The sequence below is a fragment of the Choloepus didactylus genome, chromosome 10 (genome assembly GCF_015220235.1).
Source record: "Choloepus didactylus isolate mChoDid1 chromosome 10, mChoDid1.pri, whole genome shotgun sequence".
Lineage (NCBI taxonomy): Eukaryota > Metazoa > Chordata > Mammalia > Pilosa > Megalonychidae > Choloepus > Choloepus didactylus.
Window position 1 is genome coordinate 17,732,833 of NC_051316.1, and position 23,782 is coordinate 17,756,614.

Below are 23,782 nucleotides of genomic sequence, written 5' to 3' on the forward strand. Positions count from 1 at the left end.
GCAGTGATTTTAAAAGGTTAGAACCCCCCAGGACTGGCAATGGTGTGGAAAGCCAGGGCTTTCAAACCGTGGGGGTCAGGAATAGAAACCGTGTCCTCCATACCACAACACTGACCTTCAAGAAATTTTTCCTAAGGTTTTACTTCCACCTAGACACAAAGATATGCCTAAAGCACTTTCCCGGCACTGCTATCATAGCAAAGCAATGAAACAGCCTCAGAGGCCATCAGCAGTTGCCCAGTAAAATAAATTCCAGTTCATCCAAACCCTCGGATCCCAGGCAACCATGAGAAAAAAAGAGGTGGGCAAGCTGTGCAGAAATGAAACTGCCCCGGGTAGAAACGGAAAGGTAAGCTGCAGGACGATACCTACTGCGTGAGCAAAATCCCACACAGACGTGGTCACGCATGTGTGTACAGGGCTGTGGACGAACAAGAAATGTCTGGGACGGTTTTCAAGGAAATGGTAACAGGTTTTTTCACTCTTTGGAGCAGGTCTGGGGATTAGGACCTGAGTGCACATGTTTCTGTGTTGGTGACATTTTTACACTGCACACAGCACTGGATGTGTGTTATAGTCCTTTCAGTTAGCAGCACCCTATTTTTATTTTGAGGGACCCACTCTACCCAGTCTCTGTGGTTGAGATGTGCCCACCCCCTCAATGCACACATCCCAACTCGCCACCTTTTTTCTAAAGTCTTACTGGATTTGTTTCACACAAACAAAATAATAACTACAGGTACAGTGTGCAGAAGGGGGACCCAGGCTCTCACTCAATCCCGCCACCCGCCAGCTACTGGGCACCATGGTACACACAGCTGTGTGTTTTCCTTACCCCCCACCCAAAGGAGCCTGCAGCCTAGCGGCCCCCTCCCCACCTACCCACTGTGGGAAAAAACCCACCACCAAACCCCTCGGCCACTTTCCCATTAGATTCTAAGCTATTCCCAATTCCTAGAGACTCAAAGTACCTCTCTTGGTTCAATGATTCTCAAACTTGAGCATGGGGGAAGGGCTCAGAGCCCCCCAGAGGGCCCCACCTGGGAGCTTCTCGAGAATTCTTGGGTGGGGGCCTGAGAACCTGCATTTTTAACAAGCTCCCAGGGGCTGCGGCTGTAGGTCCTGGGGCCCCACTCTGAGAACCGCTGTTCTGGTGAACAGTCAGGGAATAAGTGAAGCTCATTCATTCATTCCGTGCCTATTTTTTGCTCCTGTCAAAAGTCCCCACTCTCCTGAGGATACAAAGGAACAAATGACTGAAAAAGTTAATTTCAAGGAGTGACAGATGTCACACTAAAAACAAGAAGGAGCAACGACATGACAGAGAATGACTACAGGTGGTGGGGACAGGGCCGGGTACCAGCTCACACACTCTTAGCTTTAAGCTTCCAAGGAGTTTCCACAGTTCCCAGATGGATTTCTCCTTCCCTACTGCAGCCAGTCAGGCTCCCACCCAGGCTTGCCCCCTGCTCAGGAGACCCCAAACTCACTGGCTTTCTGTCTGTCTGCAGAGCTACCCCCCTGCTTTCCATCACAAAATGATGCACCTCCCCGCGGGGCATGCACCTCTATTTTGTGCAAAGCATTGGTTGATAACTGCTTACTGACCGCAAACAACTGGACACCCCAACACACGTGGGCCCGATAGATGGGTGAGATCTTCGAGTCCCACTTTCTCAAACACAAGCACTTGAGAGGTTCCAGTGAGGTCCTGCCCATTCTAGGGTGAGGTACAAAAGGGGAACGGATGATGTAAGAGAAGCCTCAACCCAAGTCCGAGACCCCGTGTCAAAAGGGCAAATGAGAAAAAAATGGGAAAAACAACATCAGGGGAATATCCCAACACTCACCCGGACCCCTGGCACACAATCACGGTGAAAATCCCACGACCACCCAGCACACAGTGATACACGGATACGGTGCTAAATTCCATGAGTGTGCCATGTCACTAGTGCCATCTTCACACAGCTACACGTGTGGCCCCTGCACTCATAAAACAGACACTCATTGGGGATGTCCAAAAGCAGACACCAATGTGCAGAAGGGACAACCGCTGGTCGCCTAACCAATACACACCCCAATTATTTCAGGCGGTCTCTGCCTAACTCGTGAGCTCTCTTATGAATGTGGAAGAGTCTCTTTTTCAAAATACCGCCATTTAGAGAAGAGCTGCAAGAGGCTAGTGACCATGTGAAACAAGATGTTTTATCTCACCGGTCATCAAAAAATACCAGTGAAAATAAGATGCCATTCTCCCCTTAAAATTAACAAAGGAAAAGACGAGAAGGCTCAGTGCTGTGAGGCTGGCTGAGTCCCCCACGCCTCGCCCCACCCATCCGTGGGAAGTCTCTTCTAGAAGGCAAGGGGGCAGTGAGCATCGGGGATCCTAAAAAGGTCAACCCTGGGATGAGATCGGAAATGGGGACAGGTATTCGCACATACAGGTTCTCGTCTCAGTAAACTCACGATGCTGTAACACTAAAAACGTCCCCCAAAAGAGGATCAAATAAAAGATGGGGCTAAATTAGGGGGATGTGCCTTTGTGGATGTAGGACCACGAGCAGATTACTGAGGTTCCCTGAGATGCACCTGCCTCAGTTAAAGAGGCAATGGCGAGATCCGCCATCCTTAAATGAGAAAACGTCAACCCACAAGGAAAGTGGACAAATAAATTTTTTTAAAGCTACACACATCTGAGTTTTTGTCCTCTATCACATGAGTGGATAGAAACCACGGGTATTCTAAACATCTATAAACTCAAAGCCTGGGGTCATCTGTGATTGATGTGTTTCCCGAATAACAATGAAATAATAGTTTAGAGGTAAGAGTAGGTGAGTTTTCACGGCCCTAGTTCCATAGCAGCTCATTAACATGGTTTAGGCGAGGAAAGAAAACTTACGGGCTTTGCCAGGATCCATACTGCAGAACACAGTGCAGAAATCACACGTACCGTCTGGAATATTCTCTGTATATTAAAAAAAAAAAACTTCAAAAGCACTCAGCATCGTTGCATTGCAAAGCCTTGAAACTAAATTTCTCACATATCTAGATGTTGGGATATCTCACTAACCTCACTCCAAAACCTAGATATGGTGCTGTGATAACTTACAAAACTTATGATCATTCACAGTAAGCTAGTTTACAATATGAAAACCCTGCGATTGGCTCCTGCTGAGAAGTAGCAGGCCGGCCAAGGGAAGTGGTCACCCCAGCATTTCCCTTATAATACCAGTAATGTAGGTGATACCAACAAACTGAGGCATGGAGGAATTTTCCTTGTGGCACGTCTACACACAAACAAAGCCAAGTTTTCTCTACAAAATGGATATTTTGGTAAGATGATAGAATATATTAAATTCAAAAGAAGAAAAAATCTACAGCATAACATAATCTACAGCAAATAACTAATGCCTTTCACCCATGTTGTAGCTTGCTAATGCTTCTGTGATGCAAAACACCAGAAATGGATCGGCTTTTATAAAGGGGATTTATTTGGTTACACAGTTACAGTCTTAAGGCCATAAAGTGTCCAAGGTAAAGCATCAACAATCAGGTACCTTCACTGGAGGATGGCCAATGGCATCCAGAAAACCTGTTAGCTGGGAAGGCACGTAGCTGGCATCTGTTCCGGAGTTCTGGTTTCAAAATGACTTTCTCCCAGGACGTTTCTCTCTAGGCTTCAGCTTCTCTCCAAAATGTCACTCTCAGTTGCTCCTGGGGCATTTGTCCTCTCTTAGCTTCTCTGGAGCAAAAGTCCGCTTTCAAAGCCCATCTCCAAAATGTCTCTGTAAACTGCAGTTCCTCTCTCAGCTCCTGTGCATTCTTCAAAGTGTCCCTCTTAGCTGTAGCAAGACTGCTCCTTCTGTCTGAGCTTATATAGTGCTCCAGTAAATTAATCAAGGCCCACTCCAGATGGGCAGGGCCACACCTCCATGGAAACTATCCAATCAGTTATCACCCACAGTTGGGTGGGTTGCATCTCCATGGAAACAATCAAAGAATTATAATCTAATCAACACTAATAACATCTGCCCACACAGATTACATCAAAGATAATGGCGTTTGGGGGGACATAATACATTCAAACTGGCACAAACCAGATTTAGGAAAAGGGCATGCTTTTCACTTAAAAAGAGCCAATACCACCATGAATTTAAAGCTGCCCTTGGTCAAAGACCAAAATCACGAGCAGCCCGTTTCTGAACTGAAAATTGACCTGAAGCTCACACCAGCCACTTTCAGAGCCAGCAGTTCTATCACCCGTGCTGCTCCCAGAATGCCACGACTGTCCGATGAGATCCTTCCCATGATTGCAGGATTTAGCTCCTTCTTCTTGCTCAGGGTCATGCCACCCACTGTTGCTGATTTTTAATTTTGTTTTTTTTGGCATAGGAGAGTGAGGGAACCTTACCTTAGTTAACATCAGCCAGTCTCCTAAATAAATTCCAGAACAAGATCTCTTTGTGTGGTGTCAAAAAAAAAAAAACAAAACAAATTATGCCAACTGGAGCAAAGGACACAGCTTCAACTTGTGGTCCCTTGGGGACACCTCCTTCCCCGAGGAGGTCCACAGGCACAAGGTTTCTTGCTCTTCATATGTTCTTGTTGCATCACAGAACCAAAAAACCAATCTTCATGCATGCAGTTTCCATCTGAGGTGGCAGAAACGTTAGGGTGATGGATACCTGTGATGGTAGCACGATACTGTGGATGTAATCAATACCACTTGGAACTGGTTAAAATGCAAAATTCTGAGTTGTATAGATGGCACAACAATAAAGAGTTTTAAAAAGTCACACAAATGAAAACCGCAAACAGATGCCCCACTTTAAACCCTGTTTTCTCCCTTTCTCCTCTCGGAGCATTATTTTCTTGGATGATGAATTACAATTTTTTTTCCTAATCACATGATAGACATGAAATGTAAGTGTTTAAACACGAATTTGAATTAATTCACCAAAATGTTAACTGTGAGAAAAAAAAGAAAATAAGAAACGTCCTGAAACGCCATCTCGCTTTTTGGAGTTCGGTGGCTGGCTGTGCCCCTCGGGGCAGTTCAATCCCAGGATAATATAAAATGATGACAATTCCGGCACCAGCCTCTGTGGCCAGGATGACACTGGACCCTCCCCCACATACCCCAGGTTCAAAAAAGGAAAGGGTGGAAACTCATCAAGAAGGAAAACAGGCCACAGAAGTCAGGGCCACAGTCCCCTGCCTGCCCCCAGCCTCTGCAATTGGGGAAAAGCAGTGACAAGTGGGTTCTGCCCCTGCAAGCCCACGGAACAAAGAAGAACTGATCATGCTGAGCGTGCCAGGGACACGGAGGACAAACCCACTCGTCCCACCGGAGGGAAAGGACCATGATGAAAACTGACCACAGCTAAAGCCGGTTATGGGGTTTAAACCTTGCCAAGCAGAAGCATGAAATGAAGTCCAGGATGGGTCCTCGGCTTTCTGGGGACATATGGGGCCCCCAACTCCCAGAGACCCTCCTGCCTGATCTCAGCGCCAACACAGACGTCCTGAGGTCCTGGGGTCCCACTGTCTGCTCAACTGACACTGACAACTGTAAAGTAAGCCCTTGGCCCCAAATTACATCAGATTTATTTTCTTTACTATTTTTGATACTGTTACGGGCTTGCAGAGGAAGGACCTCCAAAAAGACAGGGTGAAGTCTGGCCTCTCAGTACTTGTGAATGGGACCTCACTTGGAAACAGGGTCTTTGTCAATGTACTCAAGTTGAAATGAGGTCAGACTGGATTAGTGTGAAATCCATTGGAGGGTGTCCTTGTAAGAAGACAGAAGAAGGCTATGAGACAATGTTCTGGTTTGCTAATGCTGCTGTTATACAAACTACAAGCAATGGATTGGCTTTTATAAAGGGGGTTTATTAGTTCACAAATTTACAGTTCTAAGGGCATAAAAGTGTCCAAATTAAGGCATCAAGAAGTAGATACCTTCACTGAAGAAAGGCCGATGGCATCTGGAACACCTCTGTCAGCTGGGAAGACACATGGCTGGTGTCTGCTGGTCCTTTGCTCCTGGGTTCTGGTTTAAAATGGCTTTCTCCAAAATGTCTCTGGGCTTCTGTCTCTCTTAGCTTCTCTCTCTCAGCTCCTGTTCATCTTTGCTTGTTCTCCCAGGGGGTTTCTCTCTAAGCATCTGGGGATCCTCTCTTAGCTTCTCCAGGGTAAACTCTGGGTTTCATCTCTTAGCTTAGCATCTCCAAACGTCCTTCTGTCTGCATCTCCCAGCATCTCCAAGCATCTGTGTCTGTGTCGGCCCTTATCTTTTCTCCAAAATGTCTCTCTCAGCTTCTCTTGGGGCGTTTTATCCTCTCTGCTCTCTGTGTGAGCTCTCTTTAAAGGACTCTAGTGATCTAATTAAGATCCACCCTGAATGGGCGGGCCCACACCTCCATGGAAATAATATAATCGCAGTTCTCAGCCACAGCTGAGTGGGTCACATCTCCATGAAACCATTCAATCAAAATGTCACATCCTAATCAAAAGGATTAATAAGTCTGCCCCCACAAGATTGCATTAAAGAACATGGCTTTTCTGGGAGATATAATATATCCAAACTGGCACAGACAGCAAACATTTTCTTATTTGCTGGGGCTGCCAAACCAAGGAAGTCTGCCTCTTGAGAATCTAACTGGCCTGGTTAAGGTGGGGTATGAGTGTGTGTTGGCGGAGGCAGCAAACCCATGCTGGAGCCACCTTATAAACCAACCCCAAATAGGGCCTGGGGAGGGTGATGAGCCTAGGGGTCCCCGGCTAGCCCCCAATGGGGCTGGAGTCTAGGACTTGGCATGTCACAGGAAAAAGTGAGGACAACGCAATAATTCACGGAGGTTTCCAACTTGAAAACAAAGCTCAATCCTGCTTCTCCCCAAATCCCATGAAGCTCTTAGCGACAATGAGATTCTTATCAGTGCTCATGGATTGTACTTTAAGGATCATGGAATTCTGTCTGTCTGTCTGTGCTGTGCTGACATCTCATGAATTCAAAGCCATTCCTGTCTCCTGATACGTTTTCCTATCATTTGCATGTTGCTGCAAACCATTCCTGTCTCCTGATATGCTTTTCTATCATTTGCATGTTGCTGCAAATTATTGTTAAGTTTGTCCTCTGGTATACTGTTAAGTTGCATTCTAGATGATCCCAATTCACAAAAACGGAGCCACAGCTCCAAAGCGGTTTACTTAAAGGTGCAAGTTTGGTGGTGGCAAAGACAACATAAATTCCACCACCCAGGGGAAGAGAAGCTGGGATTCCAGTGTGAATACAGAACGTGAGTCTGTGTCTTCCCCTGCTAAGAAAAGTAAATCTGCTAATGTGATGATTCAGCCTAAACCGCCAGAAAAAGAAGCTTGAGTAGACAGTGGGCTGAGGAGTATCTGGCAGCTGGATTTTATCCTAATGGCTTCCCCATCTGCTCCGACCCTGTTCTGTCACTGTACAAAAGAGTGATATGCCCTGGTATGGAATGAACAGTATCCCCAACAAAGACATGCTCAAGTCCTGAGGCCCAGGCCTGTGGAGGTGAGCCAATCTGTAAACAGGACCTCCGAAGATGGCATTAGTGAAGGGGAGGCCAAACTGAATCAGGGTGGGCCTTCATCCAACATGACTGGGGTCCTTGTAAGCAGAGGGAATGTGGACACGTGTAGGAGAAGGACGGGAGCGAGATGGCTGTGTGACGGAGACAAAGGCTGAGTCCACGCAGGGCCGACCAGCCACCACCAGAGCAACACAGAGTTCCACGTGATCCTGCTGACACCTTGATTTTGGACTCACAGGCTCCAAAACTGTGGGACAATACATTCCCGTTGTTGAAGCCAACCGGCCTGTGGTATTTGTTATAGCAGCCCAGACAAACGAACACACCACTGAAGCCCGTGTCCCCTCCATCAGCTATTTACTCAAATGACACCTTCCCAGGGAGGTTTGCTGAGGCCTTCCATGACTCCCAAGGCACTCTATAAATATTTTTTTAATGCATTTCAGATAAAGCCCAGTGATCTCTCAAGCAAACCAGTTGAGTTCTTCCAGGACAAGCTTTCCCAAGGTGAAAGCGACAGTTTTCACTGCTGAGCTTAGGAAGTCAGCCAGGGGCTTTCTAGCAAAACCAGGTCCACTCGTGCAAATGAGAAAAAGCTTAAACACCAGCTGCAGAGTAGATGCTGTAGAAACTGTGCTGCTGGACATCCCTTCAAATCCCTGCACTCAACACAGAAGAGCCATCACCAGCTCGTGCACAGGAAAGGGGCATCCACTTCACCAAGGAGCAGAGCTGCTGGGGCAGGCTCACGAGCAAGAATTGCTTGGCAGGTTTTACTCAGGCTAACCTTGAAAGCCCTTGCTTCAGAGGGTGTCTTAGTTTGCTATGGGTCGCTATGACAAACAGCACACACTGGTTGGCGTAAACATGGAATTTATTGTCTCATGGTTTGAAATCTAGAAGTCCAGTATCAAGGCCATGCTTTCTCCTGGAGTCTGCACGTTCCCTGGGGTTCCTTGGCTTGCATCTCTGCCTCCCTTGCACGATGACATCCTCCATCCCCACTTGTGGCTTCTCTGACTTCTGGCTTCTACTAATTGACTGCGTCCAAATGTCCTCTCTTTATAAGTCCTCCAGTCATACTGATTGAGAACTCACTCTGATACAATTCGGCGACATCTTAACTAATAATAACATCTTCAAAAGGTCCTATTTACAAGTGGGTTCACATGCACAGGAACATGGACTATGATTTGAATGTGTGTTTTGTGAGGCACATGGTTCAACCCCCAGCGGGGTTGATACACCTTGTCTGCTCACTGGCTCTGAGTTGGGGTAGGGACTGAGTGGGCACAGCCCTACGGACTAGAAAAAGGTTCCCATGCAAATGAGGGGTCCTGCCCACCCCAGGCTGGAGCACAGAGAACCACAGGCCACTTACCACCTTCTGGAGCCAAGTCCTCTAAGCCCAGGAGCTAAGGCAGTGCTGGGTGCAGGCTTCCTAGACTTGGCTCCAATTCCCGACCCACCTGGACGTTCTGGGCCAACTCACCACACCAGGAAACACCTGCTGCCACTCCCTACCACTCCAATCACAATGATTTTCTAAATTAAAGGAAATAAAGAGTAAGAAAAACTAACCAGATGCAGAACCCTCTAACTGGTTGACAGCAGCAAACAGCATCTGTGGGAAACCCTTTAACGATCAGTTTTTAGGTTATATTTTATTCTTATGACTTTAAATGTCATTCTGAGCCTTTTAACCCAATTTACCCAAAATGTGTAACCCTCACAGTGCCTCATACCAAAATAACAGTTCCAAAAATGGTGCAAATTTGAGAAACGGGACACTGAGGCAGCCTGTGTCTTGCCTTCACTCATCTCCCCACATCAAAATCTTTCTTCCCTTCCTTTCGTGGTATAAGGTAAATGATTAAAAATGGCTTAAACTGCCTCTCTGAATAATATCCACCTTTTAATATGGATAGAAAATGTTTAAACCCCAGCAGGTCCTATGGGAAGTTTTTTTTCCCTATTTTCCATCAAGTGAAAGGGTAATTTCTAATGCACTGTCTCACCCCCTCTTCACCCACCCTCCCCTGGGAATGCCCCAAGGATCTGGGGTCGGAGGGCAGGGATGTGGCCAAGTAAGCCGGACGAGGGGCGCCCCAGGTCTTCTGAGCTCCCACACTTCAACATCCAGGCATGAGCTCCCACTTGCTAACACTTCTGTCCTGGTGACCCTCCAGATGGAAAGGCTGCTGGGCAGGTGAGATGCCACAAGATCCTTGTCACCCACCAGGCTGGAAAAGGGTAATATGGCCTACGAAACAGCACGGGGAGGCACCTGCCAGCAACGGCCATTTCCTCCTTCAAGCTGGAAAACCATAGGAAAAGCATCCTGGTGCCCCTCACTTCCTGATGCCTTCCATTTATTTGATTACCCAAGCAGTGGAAAATCAAGGCAGATGGTAAAAGTCACGCAGTAAATGCTGCAACTGGCTATTTATTGCCTAGGTTGGAAAACTATAATATTTACTCAGAGAAGGTACTGTATACATATTTGGTAAAGAAACATGAAGAACCATGAGATGTTAGCTTACCATGAGAACTATAAAGGAGAAAGACAAATTGATTTTTTTTTTTTAAAGTAGGACTACCTAGCCCTACTTTTAAAAGTTAAAGATTGGACACTTGTGAACTCAACATATTCACTGACACTGAGCACTGCACATTTCAAATGCCCTCCAGAATGGGGAACCGACTTGGGTTCCATAAGAAAACAAAGAGGGGCAGGAAAGCCAAAAAGGCACAAGAGAACATAGCAATGAATGGGCCGACCTGGATTTGTGAACAATAATTTTATCAAAATCCTAGGAAGCACTTTTCCACAACCACCAGTTGCAGAAGTATCCCTTCCAGTCATGTTACTGCTGCGTTTCCATTTCAGATGAAAAATAAACTTCTCTCTGGACCACCAAACCAGACAACAGGTGCTGCCATTCAATGTTCACTTCTGCAAGCCTGTTTCACAGAGCTGACAATGTCATAATTTTAAAAACTCCAGGCCAAGCCTCCCAGGAGACAGCAGATTCTTATGCTTTTTTCCTTTCTTTCGGGTCTGAGGAACACACGAAATTAAATCGAGCCCAAAGACAGCACACTGAGGGTTCTTGTGACAGTTTGGATGTATTACATCCCCAAAAACGCCATGATCTTTGACGCAATCTTGTGGGGGGCGACGTGTTAGTGGTGATTACCTTGGAATCTTTGGATTAGGTTGTTTCCATGGCAATGTAACCCCCCCCCCCAACCGTGAGTAATAGATTATTTCCATGGATGTGTGGCCCCACCCATTCAGGGTGGGTCTTGATTGATTTACTGGAGTACTTAAAAAGAGCCACACAGGCCCAGACACTGCTGCAGCCAAGAGAGACATTTTGGAGATGGCCATTGAAAGTAGACTTCTGCTACTCCAGAGTTTGCCTGGGAGAAACTAAGAGAATACCCCCAGACACCTAGAGAGAGATGTCCTGGGAGAAAGTCATTTTGAAACTTGGGAGCAAAGGAAGAAGACGCCAGCCACGTGCCTTCCCGGACAACAGAGGTGTTCCAGATGCCATTGACCTTTCTCCAGTGAAGGTACCCTATTGTTGATGCCTTACCTTGGACACTTTTATGGCCTTAGGACTGTGACTTTGTAACCAAATAAATCCCCTTTAAAAAAGCCAATCCTTTTCTGGTATTTTGCATAATGGCAGCATTAGCAAACCAGAAGAGTTCTCTTTCTGGCCACTGCAACTGGGCTTCTCAAAGACCCAAGCAAAACAGCAAGTCTGAGCCTGTGAGTGACGTCTGGCCAGAATCAGAGGCTGACACCTGGCCGAGAGGACCCTGGGATGCTCCCATCCAGGACAGCCTCTGTCCCCAAGGACATTCCTTCCCAGGGGCCGAGATCATCGAGGACCCAGTGACCCCCCCCAAGGGCAGAACCAAACTGTGCTTTTCTCACGTGAACATACATGAGTCCTTGAGATTCTGAAAACAGTTTGCATCTTGTTCCTAAGATGAAAGAGAAAGAGGATGCAAAGCACATAGGAATGCTGTTTGCACGTCAGCATGGTCTGTATTCACAGGGAAAATTCGGTTCTAGCGTGAAGCTGAGGGAGGTGCCCGCTAGAACACAACTCACGGCCTAGTGCACAAGACAATGACAAATTCAGCATAAAGGGAGCTAAATATGAGCTCTAGTTCAGTGACCAGACCCCGCTTAGAGGATGCTCTCCATTGCCACAGCCCTCTTATTATTCTGTAACTAGAAGATTCTACGCCACAAATTCCAGAGAGCATGGACCGTAAGAGGGTTTTGTTATTCTTTTACAAGCAATCAGAACGGAAACTATAAAAGCCACCAACCTACTGGAAAGAAACTGAAATATTAATCTGCAGAGTCAACAGCCGTACGCATAAAAATTAACTGGGGTTTTCCCCATTGGTTTTGAAAATTGCAAACCTTCCATCCAAAGAAGTTGGCCTTCCTTTCCTGGCTCGACCCCAGCTCATGTGTCACGTCTGCCTCAGAGTCACAGTCACATGTGGCCACGGGCACACAAAGCTCTTCCTGGACCCTGACTTGGACCTTGACTTCATAAGAGCAACAATTTGCACTGGACTGTTTATCCCCTCAAGTTCACAGCTGCCCGTCCTCCTGACAGCTCAGAATCGAGATGGTCTTGTGATTTCACATGAAACAGAAAACACACGTCTAACCCCCTAACCAGGGACCTACATCACAACATTCATAACATACATGTCTACCCCGCCCCCCCAGGGACCCATGTCACAGCATTCATAAAGCACACAGCCATTCATTTCCGTAATTCAGCCCTGAAGAGATTAAAATTGTGGGCCCCAAAAGGATATATACCCAGTGGTGGAGGATTTGATTCTAATTTCCTTCCTTTTACTTATCAGTACTTCCTACCTTAAAAATGTGTTACGTTTATCATAAGTGGGGAAATCACACTTTAAAAGGTTACGATTCTTATCAATCACTGCAAGAATATAACCCAGGAAGGCCAGCATTTCACACATCCCACAACCTCACGTTTTAGAAACCAGTCCTCCCAGCCGCCAACAAGATATCCTAAAAGCCCGAGATGAAAGCTAGATGACAGGGTCACCTGGAACTTCCTCCCATCACCGGGCTGGTGACTCCCAGTTACCCACACACAAGCAGCGAGGCTGACTGGAGAGCCTTTGGCGACAAGCCAGAGAAAAAGAAGAACGAAAGAGCTGCTACCAAACAGTGGCGTGGACAGCGGCCAACCCAAACCATTTGCAAGAAGAGGCCAAGGATTGAGGATGCTCACACAGACACACCTGGTCATTCAGAGGAGACTGCCCAAGTTGGCAGGAAATAGAGATGGTCTCCCAATCATTTAGAAAAGTCAGCAGCCTACAACTACTCAAGGGTCCACCCAGGATGGCACATAATTCTATCCGTAAGATCTTATTTTCATTTTATTGCTCTCTTATTTAAAGCCCAGTGTGACACAGATTTTTTTAATTAACTGAAGCAAAATTAATTTTGCATGAAGAATTACTAAAAAATTGACCTTTTCCCTGAAGTAGAAAGAGGCTACAATATCTGGGTTTGGAATCAAAATCCACAGCTTCGATCATGGTAAAAACTTCTATGCTATGATTTAAGGCGAAAGAAGACAAAGTATCATATAGAAGGACACACGCCAAGCTGTTCTACCATCTTCAAAGATATCTCCAACAGAATCTCAACAAAACAATCCCTGCTCAAATATCTGATGAGAACACACCACTGCATCTGGGTGTTATTTTGCCTGGGTTTTTCTAATGATTATTATTGGAAATAGACAACATCTAAATAAATCAGTACCTACAAACACACCATGTCAAATACCAGGAACATGTGCCAAAACTCTCTTCCGCCCTTCCTGCAGACGTGACAGGTTTCTTTTCACTCTTGGAATAGAGTCAGCTGGATTCTCCCAGTGTGTAACTCTTCCCTGGGGGCAATCTGACACTTCTGGAGACACAAGCAGATCACCGGATTGCCGTGTATTAAATTACTACTCCTGGGCACCCAATGGCACCCCAACAGCTTGAAAGCACCTCATTTGCTACTCTCCAGGGAGTACCAAATAAACCAAGGGAATCCAGCTGAGTGAGAATTTTGCAATGCCTTCTGGTAGAAGTACTGTATCATTTTCAAACAAAGGCTGCATATAAATCACTAGGTCTGAGGCCTGCGAGAGGGTAATACATTCCCAATTCCCAACACCAGGAATGAAAGCAGAGACATTGCTACAGACTCTACAGACATTAAAAGGCTAGTGAGGGAATGCTATAGATAATTCGGTGTGTGTAAGGTGAAAAACTTAGAGGAGATGCTCAGATGCTTCAAAAACCACAGACTACCAACGCTTACCCAAGATGAAATGGATACCTGAGCAGTGTTATTAACACCAAAGAAACTGATTTATAGTAAAAAATCTCATGAAAAAGATATACCCACAGCCAGATGGTTTCCCTGGCAAATTCTACCCACTATTTAAGGAAGAAATAGCACCAATTCTACAAAATCTCTTCCAAAAAATAGAAGAGGAGGAAATACTCCCCAATTTATATGAAGCCAGGATCAACTCAATAGCAAAACCAGACAAAGACAGTACAAGAAAAGAAAGTGACAGATCAATATCCCTCATGAACCCAGATGCAAACATCCTTAACAAATTATTAGCAAATGGAATTCAAAAATATATAAAAATAATACCACACCAAGATGCCCCTTTTGCCACTACTATTCAATATTGTACTAGAAGTTCTAACCAGGGCAATAAGGCAAGAAAAAATAAAAGGCAACCAAATTGGAAAGGAAGAAGTGAAAGTATCTCTATATGCAGCAGGTATGATCTTATATTAGAAAATCCTAAGAATACACACACACACACACACACACACACAGAAAAACACACACACAAACTACTAGAGCTAATTAAAAAAAAAATTCAGCCAAAATTGACCAAAACATAAAAATTAGTTGTATTTCTATATATTGGCAATGACCAAACTGAAAATGAAATTAAGGAAACAATTGTATATACAATACAATAAAAAAGAATAAAGTACTCAGGAATAAATCCTATCAAGGAGGTAAAAGATTTGTACATTGAAAATGGCAAAATATTTCTGAAAGAAATTAAAGGAGACCAAATAAATGGAAATGTATCCTATGTTCATGGACTGGAAGAACTAGTGCTATTAAAATGGCAATACTACCCAAAGTAATCTACAGAGTCAATACAATTCCCATTAAAATCCCAAAAGCCTTTTCTGCAGAAATGGAAAAGCCAATACTAAAATTTAAACTTATTGCAAGGGAGCCAGAATAGCCAAAAAAACTTGAAAAACAAAAAAACAAGTTGGATGACACATTTCCTTATTTTAAAACTTACTACAAAGCAACAGTAAAAGAAATCATATGGTACTGGCATAAGGATAGATACATAGATCAGTGGAATAGAATTGAGAGTATAGAAATAAACCCACACATCTACAGGCAGTTGATTTTTTTAGAAGGATGAAAAGATCATTCAATAGAGAAAAACTGTCTTTTCAACAAATATTTCTGGGACAACTGGATATCCACATGCAAAAGAATGAAGTTGGATCCATACCTCACACCATATATAAAAATTAACTCAAAATGGACCAAAGATCTAACTGTAAGAATTAAAAGGATAAACCACTTAAAATACAACACAGGGATCAATCCTCATGGCCTTGGATTTGGCAATGATTTCTTAGGACACGAACAGCACAAGAAACAAAAGAAAAAACAGATACATTGAACTTTATCAAAATTAAAAACTTTTGTGCATCAAAGACACTCTCAAGAAAGACAAACAGAATGGGAAAAATATTTGCAAACATCATTTCTCTGACAAGGGGATAGTATACAGAATATATAAATAACTCTCACAACTCAACAACAAAAGACAACCCAATTTAAAAATGGATACAGGACTTGAATAGACATTTCTTGAAAGAAGACACAAAAATGGCCAAGAAAATGAAAACATCATTAGTCTTTAGGGAAATGCAAATCAAACCACAATGAGGTACCATGCCACCTCCACTAGGATGGTTCTAATCAAAACCATGGAAAATAACAAATGTTGGCAACAATTTTAAGAGACCAAAACCCCTCACATTGCTGATGGGAAAGCAAAAGGATATAGCCACTGTGGAAAAGCTTGGCAGTTTGGCAAAAACTTAAACACAGAATTCCCATGTGACCCAGAAGTCCCATTTCTAGGTATATACCCAAAAGAATGAAGTAAGAATTCAAACAAAAACTTGAACATGAATGTTCATCGCAGCACTAATCACTAATCACACTAGCCAAAAGGTGGAAACAACCAACTGTCCATCAACCAATGAATGGACTAACAGCATGTGTATATCTACAATGGGATACTATTCAGCCATAAAAAGGAATGAAGTATTGATTCATGCTATAATATGGGTGAATCTCAAAAACATTATGCTAAGTGAAAGAAACCAGGGACAAAAGGTCACATATTATGTGATATATTTCATTTATGTAGAATATCCAGAAAAAGAAATTTCATAGAGACATAAAGATTAATCAGTGGTTGCCAGGGGATGGAGGAGGGGACGATGGGGAAGAGCTACTTAATGGGTAAGTTTCCTTTGGGGATGATGAAAATATTTTGGAACTAGACAGAGATGGCGGCTGCACAACATTTTGAACGTACAAAATATCACCGAAACGTATTTTTTAAAATGGTTTATTTTATGTTACATGAATTTACCTTAATTTTAAAAGGGGGGGTAAAAAAAAAAAAAGAGGGTGAGAGAGGAAAAAATATACACCCCAACTAAATAGGTTTATCCTAGAAATGCAAGGCTAGTTCAGCATTCAAAATTCAATAAATGTAATCCACAACATTAACAGCCTAAAGAAGAAAAAAACACATGAACATTTCAATTTACGTAGAGAAAGCATTTGAAAAAATTCAACATCCATTCTAAAGAATCTACAAAGAAAAGCTCTTAGAACCAATAAGTAAGTTTAGCAAGGCCACAGGGTATAAGGTCAACACGTAAAAGGATTGTATTTCACTACATTTTAATTTTCAAAGGTAAAGGAAAAAAGCAAAAGGACAGCACCAGTTTGACTGAAAAAATCTTTTCAAACACCTTTATTATCTTAACCAGAAAAAGCAGATTTACAAAATCAAATTTTTATAAAAATAAAACAAAATAAGCTTAAAAAAGGAAAACGTTAAAGCTCCCTCCCCATCATACTCTTCAGATATGATCATTGTTAGTGATTAGCAATTTCCAGACTCTTCCCATGCTTACAGGCCTGCAGGCTCAGTTACCAACACAAATAGGATATTTTAATACTAGGACTATGAACAAAACTTACTGGCTGTGGCACTGAAACACAGACCTCAAGTCGATTCGTCTAAGCCTTCTGACTTTAAAAAAATTACTTTTTTGTTTCCTACTCTTGCGGCAACCAAAAAGTAAGTAAACTATGTCAAAGCCCTGAAAAAGGAACTTGCATTTTTAGCCACACTTGGGCCAACCAAAACCTTAAAAATAAACGCAGTAATCAATAAAAAGAAATAAATGCAATAGAGAAGAAACAAATGCAATAATAAATGCAAATAATTTTTTTTTAATAATAAAAAAGAAATAAATGCAATCATACTCTTAAAGGCTCTTGGGCCAACTGGTGAATTAAAGACGGTTGGAACCTCTTTCTCTTCCTTCTCTCCTCCTTGAGGCTCACCCAGAGAAACGGGGCAGAGTGAAGAAAGGGGGCGTGACTGACCCCAGCAGGATTTCCGGATACCCAAGAGGGCTGCACTGTAGGGTCAAAGTTTCCCGTGCGGGAAAGTCCTAAAGCCACTCTGCAGACACGTGGGTATTGGTTTCTGAGCTCACCTCCTCCCATCACCACCACCACCCCCCAGCTGTTGCTAGGAAATTTAATTCTAATGACGTCCAAATGCAAATTGTCACTTCTAGACAGTTGGCACCAACAAACGCCAAAAATAAACACAATCTGACTCGCTCATCCAGATCTGTGTATCTCCAAAAGCACTTCAGCAGTAATTAACCTTAGTTTAAACTCTGTGTTTGTGGCGGAATTGAGAAATCACTAGCATTTTAACCCTAATAAGAACATCACAAGGCCACGCTGGGAGAAGAAAATATAAACTGATTTGAATGTCTCCGTGTTCTTAATTTCCAACACATTCCTTTGTATACACATATGAAAGAACTGAGTAAATACCCTCTGTAAACTGCGTTTAGTTTAGTTTCTCTTTCTTTCTCTGTGGTTAGAAGCATTAAACTCTTTTGCAGAACTTCATTTAGCTTCAGAGAACACGTTGACCACTTTTTTAAAAATACATACACTCGGTTACAGTTTTCACCTTTTACAAGTGTAAGGATGTCCTGGCTGAGGACAAGTGCTAAACGTAGACTATTGTTGAGCCTTCCTGACAAGCGTGCCTCAAAGAAGAGAAATAAGTCAGAAGAGGTCTACACTTCACCCACACCCTCCGTGTTCACGATGGCCAAACCACTGTGCAGTGAAAGGCTGGGCTGCATGTCAAGACCAGAGATTCTGGTCTCGGCTCTGCCACTGGTTAACCACGGCCCCCTGGGGTGCTGGCTGTGGAGACCCCAGACAAAGGCCTCTCCCTGCTGCAGCACTCAGGAAATGCCAGGACAATGAGCAACCCAGGCTTTAAAAACCTGAGGAAAGAGAAGCACCCTGACAGGTGATTTCAAGCCTGCACTGACACTCTTAGGCAGGACTGAGGCAGTCATGCCAGCTTGGAGTGACATCTGTTATTGTCACCAGGCCCCCTTTCCTTTCCCAGGGCAGCAATGTGGGTGTCGGGTCTCCTGGGTCCGGACCCCGCTGCAGAGCCCACCCACTTGAAGGAGAGCTCAACAATTCCAACCTGCTCTTCCCGAGGGGCAGGGCTCCCAGAACGAAAGACCCTGCAGCCAGACAGATGGACGGGTGAAAACCAGAGCAGCCGCTCACGACACTGCACCCTGGACTCCCAAGAAAGACCTCGCTTTTCTAATAAACAGTGAGACATGAGACTGCACAGGAAGCCTCGGAGGTCTGGGGTTGCAGAGAGCACCCAGCTGTGTCCTCACACACCTGGGAGCAAGAGGGGGTACTTCTCTGAGCCTCCGTCAGCTGAGAATCAGGGCAGGGGACGCACGCCAATGGTCAGTGGCAGAGAGCAAACATCTGCTCCCGCCGGCCCAAGTTCAGCTGGGTCTCCTGGCACGGAGAACCCCCAGTGGCCCGCCCCCACCCGCTGCCACTTCGAACTGGTCCCCCCCGACACCACAACCAACGGAAAAGATAGAGAAGAACCACCCTTCCTTTGATCGACTGTGGGAAACCAACAACACTCCTCTCTCCGCTTCCATCTACACGGATCCATCAAGCTGGGTCGTTGCCAAACCCGTGCAAGCTTCAAGACCAGGCCTATCTGCCCCAGGAAACCACACTGTTTTTCTTCTGTTTCACTGTGATTATTTATCATCAAATTAACCGGACGGCAGAAAGGTCTGATAAGAACACGCCGGGCTGACAGGAGGCCAACTGCAGCAGATCTGCACTGGCGAGGGAAATGATGACAAGCAGAAATATTGTTTTCTCCCCCAGAAAAAGAAAATATTCAGGGAAGCGGAGTACGGAGGCTTTCCAATAATAAATACCTCCGCGGGGTCCAGGTGGCTGCCCATGGTCCGTGAGGAACACAAAGCCAGTCTTGGAGGGAGGACAACAGGAATGAACCACAGAGATTCCTAAGGAGTTCTTTGTGCCCAAAGATGGGGCCAGAGGTGAGAGAAATGAAGCAGGAGTCCACTGAGGCAACAAGTCAGGAGAGATACAAGGTTCTGCTCCTAGCTGTGACCAGAAAGCTCGGCAACAAGCTTCCCATGAGCACATCAAGTCCTCCCTTGCTCTGCAGGACCAACCTTACCTGTCGTATCTGCCATGCAGCACCGATCGGAGACGTGGAGAAGGCACCAACACCTGGCCCAGGCCACCCCCTGCTTCCGAGCAGAGCCAGGAGAAGCCACCCCTCCATGCAGGTGAGTGCAAAGAGGAAAAGACCTGAAAAGCCACCTCGAATCAGCCAGGTGTGCACACAGCATTTGGTTGTGACACCCGAAGGAACTGCACAAGAACAGAAGGCAAGCCGAAATGCATGTAATCACATGGCATAACGTTTGGCATCCACGTTGAATTCTCACCCGTGCTTTATTCTAGACAAGCTAGAAGGGGAGTGGGGTGGGGGGTAGTTTTACCATTTGGCTAAAAATACAATTAATCAAGGCTTCTAGAAAATCAGTTCTATAGACACCCTAAGTGGAGCAGATTCCTGAATCCATTAAAGCCTTTCAGAATCCAGAGCTCAAGCTCTGTGGTGCTCTATTGTTTTGGAACTCTCCCCGCCACACATACCTACACACACACACATATACACACATACACACATGCACACGCTTGCACATACACCCATGTGCACACACTCACCCAAACACACACTCTTGTGCATACATGCACACAAACACAATCACATAAACACACACTTCCACCCAATCACATATACGTACACTTCCACCCATGCTCACAGTTGTGTGCACACACAAACACACGCACACGCTTGCACATACACCCACGTGCACACACAACACTCGTGCACACACATACACACAAACACAATCACATATACATACACTTACACACACGTTCACACACAGTTGTGTGCATGCACATACACACACACACACACAACCTCCTACAAGTACCAGGAGCATCTCTCCAAGGGCTCCATCACTTACAGGGGGACAGACAAGTTTCTGCCAGAATAAGCCATTGAGACACACCAACTCCCCCAGACCCAAACCACGCAAGCAGGCGAGGGAGACCCCATCCCTGATGCCATCTGTCCCTAGTCTGAGCACCTTTGTGTCTATTAAGAACTTAAATATGAAATGCTTTTAAGTAGGCTTTACCCCACCCCCAGAATATACTAAAATGAAAGAAATTCTCCAAATCAAGAACAAAGAGATCAACACCCCAATTTAAAAAAAAAAAACAGCATGCTATACTAAAATTAAAAATTCTTCCAATCAGTAAGAAAAAGATCTACAACTCAATTTTTTTAAAGATAACCACATCTGTCTGTAGCGCAGTGTTGAGGGAAAAAAGCAAGTTGCAAAATCTACAGTGTGACCACACTTACAGAAAAACACAAACCATGAAATGAGCATGTTATGTGTGTATATCTACACATAAGTGCACACGCGTAGGTGTGTTTCTGCAAACGGCACAGAAAAAATCCTTGAAGGGAAAACACAAACCATTAAAAGCATTTAACCTGGGCACAAGGAGGAGATTTTTGCCCTCTGCTTTGCCTTTTTTTTTCTCACTTTATAGACAATAACAATGCCATGAAAACAAAGGAAAAATTAGTCAGCACATCTTACTTCCTGTTCCCACTAAAGAGTCAACAAGTGATTTTGTAGAAACACTCCTGAAAAGAAAAGCTTCCATCCACGGAGATTAAAAACTCCCATAAAAAAAGATAGAAGCCCTTTTCCTGTGTGGTTTCCCCTGAGTCCATGTGAAATTATTTCACAGAACAGTGAGTTTCCACTCTACTCTCATTTCTGTAACTTCCCAGGAACTCAAAAAGCAGCCGCAGTTTCCATTTTCCGGCTGATAAAGCTGCACACATTACTTGGAAGGTGAACACTGACCAGTCCTTCACCCCTTCCAGGGCCATAATATCTGCAGCGGTGATGGCGAAGCCTCATTTCCAGCTACAGGGAGGATTTCAAATGCTTTCTTGTGTGCCCACATGATCCCATGTGTTCTGGTTTGCTAATGCTGCTGTTATGCAAAATACCAGAAAAGGATTGGCTTTTATAAAGGGGGTTTATTTGGCTACAAATTTACAGTTATAAGGCCATAAAAGTGTCCAAACTAAGGCATCAGTAAGAGGATACCTTCACTGAAGAAAGGCTTATGGTGTCTGGAACACCTATGTCAGCTGGGAAAGCACGTGGCTGGTGTCTGCTGGTCCACTGCTCCTGGGTTGCATTTCAAAATGGCTTTCTCCAAAATGCCTCTGGGTTTCTCTTGGCTTAGAATCTCTAAATATCCTTCTGTCTGCATCTCCAAGCATCTCTAAGCATCTGCAAGCATCTCTTGGGGTGTTCTGTACTCCTGCTCTCTGTGTGAGCTCTCTTTAAAAGACTCAAGTGATCTATTTAAGACCCACCCTCAATGGGTGGGGTCCACACCTCCATGGAAATAATTCAATCAAAGGTCTCACCCACAGTTGACTGAGTCACATCTTCATGGAAACACTCAATGAAAAGATAAATGTCTGCCCTCACAAGACTGCATTAAAGAACATGGCTTTTGGGGGACATAATATATCCAAACCATCATACCCTGTTTCCTTTGTCCTGGTTTGCAGGCAAGGCAGAAAGGCCTCCTTGCTATGTAGGACTATGAAAATTTGCAGGATGAACTCAAATTAATCACCCGCACAATTATTAGAGGTTTTTTCTTGGCTGTTCACATTTAATTCTACAACCCAGCACCCATGCCCCCCACCCCCACCCCCAGGCCATTTCCTTTCCCTGGAAAGCCCTGCTTCTGTTACAGTTACCACGGCTGTGTAACAAATGACCCCAGATTGCAGCAGCCTAAAACACTCTGTGATGCTCACAGATTCTGTGTGTCAGGAATGCCAACAAGCCACAGCTAGGGACAGCTGCTCTCTGCTCCCCCAGGTCCGCAGGGAGGCCACGGCTGAGGGCTTGTCTCCTTACACATCTGGCCCTGGGCAGAACTCAGAGATGTGGAGTGCGGATGGGAAGTGAGGCCTCCCATGGGGCTTGGGCTCCCTCCCAGCATAGACACCTCAGGGTACAGTGCCTGGGGTACAGCGCCTGGGGCCTGGTGGGCACCTACCAAGAGCTCACCCTAACCGTCGTCGTCCTACTCGGCATCTCCAGGCTCCGAGGGCGTGCATCCCAGGAGCAAAGCAGAGGCAATGCTGGAAATCACGCAGACTTATCTTGCCACAGTCTACTGACCGATGCATCTGAGGCCACCCAGAATCACAGGGAGGTGACAGAGGCCCCACATCTCAAGGAGGGCAATGTCAGAGGAGTCCCAGCCAGGCTTGGAGAACAGCCACCAGGCTCCTCCTAGCTCAGTCTTCTGGACAGTTCCAGCTCAGCCTTCTTGTCTTCAACATCCCATCCCGACCTCGTGAGACAGACTCCAGCCTCAAGGTGCCCTTTGCAATGGGTTATGTGTACCCACGAATGCACCTAGGATGCCGTTCTCCAACTGCAAGCACCACTGCCTTGCCCGCTCTCCCTCCAGCTCACAACCACCTTGTTTGGATCCCCCTATCTGAGGGTACAGTACCTGGGGCCCGGTGGGCACCTACCAAGAGCTCATTCAATGACTCAAGGGAGGCAGAGCTAAGGGAAAAGGCACGCTGCACCAAGACAAAGAATTGCAATGTGGAGAAAGCCCCCTGGGCAAGTGTCCATTGGGCCTTCCTGGGCAGGGGGAGACGGAAGAGAAGATGCCCCTCCAGGAGAGTGGCAGGACCAAGCTATAGGCTGCAGAGACCCCAGTGGGAGAGACAGGGCTTGGAGAAGGGGCACGGGGGCAGGACAGGGCAGGACAGAGGCCAGGGTGCCGATTCAGGAGCCCTTCCCAAGAAGGGAGGCTTCTAATAGAATGAGATGGTTTAGAGGAGGTTACCTGCAGGAGAACTGACTAGAAGCACGGTTCCTGGGGTGGGGCTAGTGGTGTCCTGCTCCTTGTTCTGATTTGGGTCCGGTCAGGTTCGCTGAAACCAGCTCACCTAAAGCTGGATCTCTGTTTGGTTTGCTAAAGCTGCTGAAATGCAATATACCAGAAATGGATTGGCTTTTACAATGGGGGTGTATTAGTTCACAAATTTACAGTTGTAAGGCCATGAAAATGTCCAAATTGAGCCATCAAGAGGTAGATACCTTCACTGAAGAAGGGCCGATGGCGTCCAGAACACCTCTGTCAGCTGGGAAGGCATGTGGCTGGTGTCTGCTGATTCTTTGCTCCTGGGTTGCATTGC

The 23,782-nt window shown here is 45.3% G+C and overlaps 1 protein-coding gene across 6 annotated transcripts in view; it reads right to left on the minus strand.

Moving 5' to 3' along the window:
• The window catches only part of SEMA4D (semaphorin 4D), a 174,070-nt gene that overhangs the window by 134,604 nt on the left and 15,684 nt on the right, over window positions 1–23,782 (minus strand). Inside the window, exon 1 of one of the 6 annotated variants that reach the window (XM_037850976.1) lies at window positions 2,900–3,492. The exons of 4 other annotated variants lie outside the window; for them this stretch is intronic. The gene's annotated coding sequence lies outside the window, so the exon portion shown is untranslated. Of the gene's footprint in view, window positions 1–1,608; window positions 2,311–2,899; window positions 3,493–23,782 lie in introns of those variants that run through there. One more of the 6 variants, XM_037850978.1, reaches the window with a different exon arrangement.